The 7,818-nt window shown below is 45.3% G+C and overlaps 1 pseudogene; it reads left to right on the plus strand.

The window, feature by feature from the left end:
- Positions 1 to 248: 248 nt before the first annotated feature.
- Positions 249 to 1,154, plus strand: LOC102758417 (annotated as a pseudogene).
- The last annotated feature ends 6,664 nt before the right edge of the window (positions 1,155 to 7,818 follow it).

Genomic DNA, 7,818 nt, shown 5'->3' on the forward strand with positions numbered 1-7,818 from the left:
TTTATTGATTTTTTTACAGAGAGGAAGGGAGAGGGATAGAGAGTTAGAAACATAAATCAGCTGTCTCCTGCACACTCCTTACTGGGGTTGTGCCTGCAACCAAGGTACATGCCCTTGACCGGAATCGAACCTGGGACCCTTGAGTCTGCAGGCTGATACTCTATCCACTGAGCCAAACCGGTTAGGGCATATAGTGGCTCTGATTGGCTGGTGGGCGTAGCTTGGGCGTAGCAGAGGTGCAGTCAATTTTCATGTTTCTCTTTTATTAGATTAGATATTAGGCTTTGCAGACACAGCCACCCCAAAGCTGCTCGTCAACCATGGTGAACCCCACCATGTTCTCTGACATCAACGGTGATCCCTTGGGCCGCATCTCCTTCCAGCTGTTTGCAGACAAAGTTCCAAAGACAGCAGAAAACTTCGCTGCTCTGAGCACTGGGGGAAAAGGATTTGGTTATAAAGGTTCCTGCTTTCACACAATTATTCCGGGATTTATGTGCCAGGGTGGTGACTTCACACGCCATCATGGCACAGGTGGTGAGTCCATCTAAGGCAGTGGTTCTCAACCGTCCTAATGCCGTATCCCTTTAATACAGTTCCTCATGTTGTGGTGACCCCCAACCATAAAATTATTTTCATTGCTACTTCATAACTGTAATTTTGCTACTGTTATGAATCGTCATGTAAATATCTGATATGCAGGATGTATTTTCATTGTTACAAGTTGAACATAATTAAAGCATAGTGATTAATCACAAAAACAATATGTAAACACAATATATATGTGTTTTCCGGTGGTCTTAGGTGACCCCTGTGAAAGGGTCATTCGACCCCCAAAGGGGTCGCGGCCCACAGGTTGAGAATTGCTGATCTAAGGGGAAAAATTTGAGGATAAGAACTTGGTCCTGAAACATACAGGTCCTGGCATCTTGTCCATGGCCAATGCTGGACCTAACACAGACGGTCCCCAGTTTCTCATCCGCGCTGCCAAGCCTGAGTGGTTGATGGCAAGCATGTTATGTTGTCTTCGGCCAGGTGACAGAGGCATGCATATTGTGACAGCCTTGGAGCGTTTTGGGTCCAGGAATGGCAAGACCAGCAAGAAGATCACCATTGCTGACTGTGCACAACTCTAATAAATTTGACTTGTGTTTCATCTTAACCACCAGACCATTCCTTTTGTAGCTGTGGACGAAAGGGGCCACATGCTGACCTGACAAGCTCAGGAGAGGCCTGCGTGGCAGCCTAGCAGACTCGAGACCTAAAGTAACCACAAAGGATGGTCTGAAATTAAACTTTAACTAAAAGCAGTTATGGTGAGCAGTTCTGTCCTAAGCCGATATCTTCACTGATAAGGTCAACCTTTACTGTAGCTGAGCCTATCTGACTTTTTGCATCTATGATAACATACCCTTGAAATGTCTGGGTAACTTGTGATTTCCCTGTATCTGGAGCCCCTGGGGCGCGGCCAGGTGTGCTGGGCCCAGGACAGATGCAGCCGATTCTTTCATTTGTCATGTTAATTGTTCCTGCACCCACCTAAGTATGTGTCCATCATTTTACTTTTTATCCTATCACAGAGGTCCCCCCCCCTCTTCGCTTAATCCCACCTCCTTAAATGTGTCACCAATGAATTTCATGTATAAATACGGATGTAACCCTGCCATTCTTCGGAGCACTATCTCAATTCATTGAGGTTCTGCTTCCCGGCATATGTCGACAGTTTGGCTCAAATAAACTCACAAAAATTCTTTACAGGTTTCAATGTTTTTTTTTACGTTAACATAGCTGAGGGGAGCACCCCTTCACCCTGATTTGCTTGGAATGTTCTATAATCTTTGTGCTCTTGCCAGTTTATTGGTTTCCATAATTTCCTTACCCCTTCCCAGTCTAGCTGGATTGCAGAGTTAAGTTTATGATTATGAAATAAAAACTAAACAGTAAAAAAAAAAGAAATATTAAACATGCTCTATTAACCATGGTTGTTTTGTTCTGATGAAAGAACACACATTCTAACCCAGCTGGGAGTTGTACGCCCCCAGGACCTGGAAGTCAACCTTGGAATGAGGTCTATTATCCTATTATCATGGAAAGATTAACCACCCTATTGCTTAAACAATGGCCTCCCACCCACATTGCCTGTAACCATCACACCCATTTTTATTCCTTTTGTCTACTTCATGTCATCCTTGTCCTTCCCAATATAAGCAGCTGGTTTGGGGGGGTGGAGGGGTGCAGATCAGATTTTTGTGGAGGACCTGCTGCTCTCCCATACTGCTGGCATTATTGGAATAAATGCACATAAATGACTCAACCCTGTCTCTGCTTAATTGGCTCAAGTAGTGACAGGCAGCCCGGGCCTATTGGTTGTCCAGTTTCATTCTCATAAGTGAAAAAATGAGAACATGGCAAATGTACTACCGAGAAAATTATAAAGAACTTGAAAATGATGGTCCAGGAATGAGTTACTATGGTCCCTGAAGATTACTAAGATTTGGTTCTAAAGTGTCTTTGGGTGCCCTGGCCAGTGGGGTTCAGCTGGCTGAGCGTTGTCCCATGCACCAAGATTGTTTGATTCATAGTATCCTGCTGGATCCCCAGTAGGGGGCAGTGCAGGAGACAGCCCATGAATGACGTTTTTCTCTAACTCACTCTAAAGAAAAACACAAACATTTTTTAAAAAATAAAGTGTCTTTGGTAGAATAATATTTCTATTAATGATTATTTTAGACATCAGAAAAGAAAGATTTAGTTTTCACTATATTTTATAGACACCCATCTTATAAACATAGATGCCTTTTAAAAATAGTTGTGTATGTTTCCTCATTAAGTACCATATTTTTCCATGTATAAGACACTATTTTTTTTCTAAAATCGTTAGACTGAAAATCGAGGGACATCTTCTCCACAGAAGTCCAGGAGGGAGCCAGGCAGATGTGTAGCTGCCCATACCTCATCAAACAGGCTTCTTCCAGTCACCAGCCTTATTGTTACTGACGTCAGCTTATGCCTTAAGTGGAGGTGGAGAGCCACTGAGTGTACAATCAGAGAGTAGAGAAAACAGGAAGAACAACTCCTTAAAATGTCAAAAAAGAAGAAGGCCTTAAGAGGAAAACCAGTAAAATGGGCAAACGTGGAGCAGAGGCCCAAGACTTGGATTATGGAGCAGCACCAGAGTGGCTTATGTGTGTTAACCAAGCTTATTCAATGTCAGGCAAGAATGTTTGCAAGCGAAATGAACATTGTCGATTTTACAGGAAGACAAAATGGTGCTTCAATTTCATGAGGAGAGGAGGGTTGGCCATGAGAACACAAAGTTAGCTCATAAAATGTCACCATTTATGAGGATGATCTCACATACATAAACAGTGACTCAGAAGACAGCACTGATACAACAGAAGTTGAAGAAATTGATATGTCTGGAACTAATAGTGATGGTTTACATACCAGTGCTATGATATTATGGAGCATATCACTGTTCAGCCTCTGTTGCAAATTGTCCCCTTGGGTGGTTGTTCGACTGCTCGCTATGACATGTGCTGACCAACAGGAGGCAGTGTGGAACATGGCGGGTGTTGGCCATAACTGCGACCTCTCGCTAGCTACCTGAGGGCAGGATGACAGGGATGGTAGTGCAGTGAGAATGCGGGGTGTCCGCTGAGCTTGCTCTCACTCCCCCTGCTACCCTCCCCCTGCTACCCTACCCCAGGATGCCAGGGCTCATGTGCCTGGGAAGCCCCTGGCCTCAGGTTCCAGGCGCCCGCAAGGAGCCCACTCCACATCTGCGTGGCCTCCTCTGGGTGAGCCAAGCTGCAGCTACTGGGGCCACAGGCACCGGTTGGGCTCTCCGTGGGTACGCACAGGAGCCAGTCTGTGAGACCAGCCAGGAGAGAGCACGCTGCCCACCCAACTTCCGTGTGGCACCACTGGGTGGCTCAGAGGCCCATGTTGCACCCCAGCCTGTGGTGTCCAGCCGCACTCACTGCACCTCTGCGTGGGGACTCAGGTGCTGTGACTCAGGTGGAGGGGGACCCGTGGGGGCTTGGGGGCCCAGGTGCTGCCCAGGGCCCAGAGGTCAGCTGGGACCTGTCCTTCCACACCAGACGCTGGTGCTTTGATCGTAGGCCAGGCCTAGGGACTGCACCATGCATGAATTTTGTGCACCGGGCCTCTAGTATTCTATAAAATACCTAATCAGTAGTCTTTAAAACTGTGAAAGTCATCAAAAAATAAAGAAAGTCTGAGACATAGCTCTGTCTCAGCCAAGAGAAAACTAAGGAGATGTGAAAATGAAATGTAATGTGGTATACTGGATGGGCTCCTGGAAAAAGAACATTTTGTTCTAAATTTAAAAAAAAAAATGTTTTTAAACTGAGATTCACTCTTCAGTCACCCAACCCATTTTTAGGGGTGCACTTCCAGGTCTTTCTGCAGCACATTCTGTGGATGTACAGGGTGTCCCCCCAAAATGTATACACACATTAACAGCCGATCGCTCAATTTTGGAAATGAAATGTATTTTAATAAATACTGCCTTTATAATTACTCAAAGTGTGTATATTCAGTTTGTTGGGACACCCTATATATGTGTGTGTGCATATTCATGTGATATATCATTTACAGAGCGGCCTTGCAGTATTTTTCTGCAACATGCTTTTTACACTGTATCTTGGAGGGTCTTTCCACGCAAGCGGAGCTGGATCAACTTGCTTCTTCCTGGTGACTGCACAGTATGCGTCACCGTGCTCGTCACCATTCCTTATCACCTAGTTCTTACAGGAAGACATTCAGGTTGTTGGCTATTTGGGGCTCTTACCTGCAGTGCTGTAGGTCCCATTTGCCCTTATCCAGCTTTTAAAGCGGGAAAGATCGGCTGAAGGGGAAGGCTCTGGCCTGTGCTTTGCCCTGGCAGGGGGCAGGTACTGGGGAGCCGCGCCCTCTGGGCAGCTAGCCAGAGCCCTTGATGAGCCCTGGGACCCAGTCATCTTCCCCAGCCTCTCCAACAACCCCTCCTCCCCCAAGGCGTGGCTCCTTTTCCAGCCTGGACTGCATTTTTTGGAGATGAGTGGGCAAGTGAGGGCTAAACTGAGGCCAAAGATTCCAGAACAACTTAGAGAACGCAGTGATCATTACTGGGAGGTGGGGGGTGGGGGGCGTGTAGGCGCAGTAGCCGGGATAGGCACAGTAGCTGGCCTGTGCCAGGCCCCCATCTAACCCGCAGCATTGGAGGGAGCATTTGTCACCGCCCCCGCCCCCCTTCCGCTTCCCCCACGGTCTCGCAGAGGGAGAGGGAAGGATTGGTCTGTGAAGGCCACCTGGCGCCCACCCAGCCCCTCTGCCTGGACACCCTGCGCCACCCACCCACGCCCCCACCGCTGTCGCAACCACTAAGGCGAGCTTCTCTGAATGACTCAATTTTTACATCTGAGTCTGTGGTTCTTGAATGACCAGGTCATTTAGGGTGGCATTCCTTCTGCATGTAGCACACACTCTCCTGCCTCAGAACTGAGCTCTAAGGGTCAGAGGATTATTGGTGTGGGGGCTAAACGAGATACTTTCCCTCCCACTTTGTATGTTCTGGCTGGGCTAATCAAATTAACAGAGATATTAACAGGAGAAAAATCAAAGTTTCAAACATGTCCATGGGGAGTTCACGTAGGCATGGAAATTCCAGCGACAGCGAGGAACCTTGGGAAAGGACATTTTGGACAAAGGAGAATGCAGGGGAGGGGGTGTTTAGATTTCCGAAGGAGAATGGGTGATTTGCAGGTAGTTGAGGAAGAAGGGAACATGTAAGGTGCATGCGGGAGGCAACCAATCGTTGTGCCTCTCTCATCACATTGATGTTTCTCTCTGTCTCTCCTGGTCCTTTCCACTCTCTCTAAAAATCCAAGGGAAAATATCCTCTGGTGAGGATTAACAATAAAAATAAAATTAGCCCTGGCCCATTTGGCTCAGTGGCTAGAGCGCCAGTCTACGGACCAAAGGGTCCCGGGTTCGATTCTGGTCGGGGGCACGTACCTTGGTTTCAGGCTCCTCCCCGGTCCAGGCCTGGCTGGGGCACGTGCAGGAGGTGGCCAATCAGTGTGTTTCTCTCACATCGATGTTTCTCTCCTGTTTCTCTCACATCGATGTTTCTCTCTGTCTTTCCCTCTCTCTTCCACTCTCCTTAAAAATCAATGGAAAAATATCCTTGGGTGAGGATTAACCACAACAAACAAACAAACAAACAAAAATTAAATGAGGCTCAAAGAAATGTTTGAACAGGCTCTCCCTTTTTATTCTTTTTAGACAAATTTGTAGTAACCTGACAGGACATAGAAAGTGCTCATTAGAAAGGAATCTAAGCAAGGTTTGGATATTTACTAGTGAGGAATCTAACAAAGTTTGGTCTGGGGTAGTAAAGGAGTAGCAGGGTTTAGTTATACTGCTTTTTTTTTTACTCTGGATTATTTTTGTAAATTTTAAAATCGATTCTTCACTGGTTGATTCTTATATGTGCCCTGACTAGGGATCGAACCTGAAACCTTGACGTATTGGGACGACGCCCTAACCAACTGAGCTCCCAGCCAGGGCATGGATCTCCTGTTCCTTGTGATAAGGTTGTCTCTCAGTCCTTCGGGAGCAAGTAAATCTATCATGGTGATTTATTTAAGGGGGACAGAGGAAAGTTAGAGAACTCTTTCTGCATTGGTGCTTCTTAGGTGATTTTAATTTGAAATAATGTGCCATTGTGGAACATGTGGGGGCCGCGTGCCCTGGGCCCTGACACGTGAAATGAGGTAAGGAATGGTAGGTGCCTTATGCAAAGGGCACGTGCTGCAGCGCTCTGACTGGTGCCGTGCTGTCATCTTTCTTACGTTGGCTCCTTCAGCACAGCCAATGGGACTGGCCCTGTGCCTGGTGCCCCTGACAGAGGCACAGAAGAACCCTCTGTTGCTCTAAATAAAGGTCTTGGTCTAATGGAAGAACAAATCGTAAGTGCCCCACCTAGCAGAGGCTTGCAAAGGGCCCCTGGTGTCAGTGAGGGGCGGGTGAGAGGATCCGATTCAGAAGGCTTGCCAGACTTTGCAAAGAACTGACTTTTAATTTTTAAAATTATGTTAAATCTTTAAAAAACAAAACAAAACTATTTATTGCTTTAATTTCCGCTTTTGTCTTTGAGTTCTGTCCCTTCTACTTTCTTTGGGTTTGTCCTGGTGTTCTTTTTTGAGTTTTTAGAGCTGAACATTAGGGCATTGATTTTCAAATTCATTTGTTGCTGTTTTCTAGTAGTTGTATATAAGACCATAACTGTCCTTATAAATCCTGCTTTAGCTACACATCACAAATTTTAATATGCCACGCTTTTGTTATCTCTCACTCATAAATATTTTGGGGATTTCTTTCTGTTAAGATTTCATCCTTAATTCATGAATTATTTAGAAATGTGGTTTTTTTTCTTTTTGTTTTAAGAGTTATGGCTTTAACATGTTTTGTCATAGATTTCTAACATTAATGCTTGAAATTGAGAAAATGTGGTATTTTTAGAATTTATTGAGATGTTTTTGTGGCCTCTATACAGAACTTTTTTCAATGTCACAGTTTTTGTGAATGTATATTCACGCTTTATATGCACATGTTTCTCTCTCTACAGCTCTTCACCCAGTTTGCTAATCTGGATATTTAAATTGTTTTCCCAGTTTTTTTTTTTAAATTTTCAATTCATTGATTTCTTTTCCCCAAGCTATAAGATAAAGTTTATTGAGAAAGTCCCAGAGGCAGAAGTAAACACAGAAGAAATGGACTCAGGAAATGAGTTAGAGAGAGAGATACTCG

This window comes from Myotis davidii, unplaced genomic scaffold, assembly GCF_000327345.1.
Source record: "Myotis davidii unplaced genomic scaffold, ASM32734v1 scaffold513, whole genome shotgun sequence".
Lineage (NCBI taxonomy): Eukaryota > Metazoa > Chordata > Mammalia > Chiroptera > Vespertilionidae > Myotis > Myotis davidii.